General features: G+C 51.3%; 1 protein-coding gene across 7 annotated transcripts in view; it reads left to right on the top strand.

Annotated features, from left to right (window-relative positions):
* Positions 1-502: 502 nt before the first annotated feature.
* Positions 503-1,463, top strand: part of ewg (DNA-binding protein Ewg) — a 12,768-nt gene continuing 11,807 nt past the window's right edge. For 5 of the 7 annotated variants that reach the window (XM_018505830.1, XM_018505824.1, XM_018505818.1 and 2 more), the window contains exon 1: positions 503-1,419. The gene's annotated coding sequence lies outside the window, so the exon portion shown is untranslated. The remainder of the gene's footprint in view (positions 1,420-1,463) is intronic. The other 2 variants (XM_018505794.1, XM_018505802.1) reach the window with 2 other exon arrangements.

The following is a 1,463-nucleotide window of genomic DNA, read 5'->3' as shown; positions in this document are numbered from 1 at the left end:
ATTTGCATATACGAGCATGTCTTTCTTTTAAGATTTGTAAAATGATTTAGTAATATCAAAAACGTAAGATTCTTGTATTTAAAATAGAAATGCAAATAATTACAAAGATTAACAGAAAAAATAACTACTCGTTACTTCCTACAATAACTGTAACTGTTTAGAATTAGTAACTTGTAACAGTCTTAAAAAGTAGCGAATTACTTTTTGACAGAAAAAACTTGTTATTTGGCAATGCTAAACAAAGATCACTGTGTTACGCTTACTGGAAAGCACCACGTTTACAATGTGCTCCGATTTAATTTATTGTTAAAAAATTAATTCTATTGTTTAACATAGAGATTTCTACTTGATAAATTATTGATGAAATTAATCAGAGGGTCAAAGCCCTTGGCTTATAGCTCAAAACTTGCACGGTAAATAATCAAAGTTGGAAAATCTCTTTTCAACGTGAGATGGCAAAAATATGTTAGAGAACAGTGCGTACGTGAACGAACGTGGCGCTGACATTTGCGAGGTGTATTTTCGCGCGGCGGAAACAATCGGACGATTGTCGAGGGCGAGACGAGCGACGCCGGATGTAGCCAATTAGCCAGAAATCGAGAGATCCGAGCCCCGAGGAAGGTCGCGGAAGAAAGGTGTAGTCGAGAAGAATGCGTAATGTGAGAACAGGTAGGTTATGGTCGTCCGATCCGACAGGACAGGCGACGTTACGATTACATTACGTCGTCGGTCGTGCTGCGCCGCGCCGCGCCGAGCCGAGCCGAGAACGGCACAGGCAGTCACGTGTCCCTCAGACCAATGGCGACGTAGATACGCGGTCCGCCATGACGCGTGCCCAAGCGATTCCCGCCAATCGCGCTATACCAAGCTTGTATATATGTACATGGCGTTGGCGTTCTCCCGGATCGCTGCTGTCGTTCGGTGGATTTCAACGGGGAAACGGTGAGTGCTGGCGCGGTAGGCTTGGAAAGTTGGCACACGGATGATCGGCGATCGGGATCGGGCGCGCGCGACGTCCTCGCCGTCCGCGAAATCCATGCAATTTCGCATCGTCTGCTCGGGTGGGCCTGCATCGCGCAGACTCGCCCAAGATGGCCGGTACCGTGTCCGCGTTTTGTTGTGGTGGTGGTGATGGAGGCCCGCTCGGTGCCGATCGATACGCTCGCCGCCGAATACCGGCCATGGCGGCTATCGTTGTCGTTGTCGCGCGTCACGCGTCCTGAGGTAAAGGCAAGTCGGCAAGTGGCCTCGCGTTCGCCGGCGCAGGACCGGCCACGGTGACGGTGATGATAAGCGCGGGCGCGACCGCGTGCGCGGGGCGTGGTGCGAGAGCGTAGCCGAGGCGATCGCCAGGTCGCCTCCCCGCAGACGCAAAGAGCCCTAAGCCCTCCCTTGAATCCACTCCGCGGGAACACCAAGGTGCGTACGCAACTCGCGATTTTCACTGGGCCTGCTCCATCGGC

This window comes from Trachymyrmex cornetzi, unplaced genomic scaffold, assembly GCF_001594075.2.
Source record: "Trachymyrmex cornetzi isolate Tcor2-1 unplaced genomic scaffold, Tcor1.1 scaffold1061, whole genome shotgun sequence".
NCBI classification, from domain to species: domain Eukaryota; kingdom Metazoa; phylum Arthropoda; class Insecta; order Hymenoptera; family Formicidae; genus Trachymyrmex; species Trachymyrmex cornetzi.
This window is presented reverse-complemented; position numbering and strand designations above follow the sequence as displayed.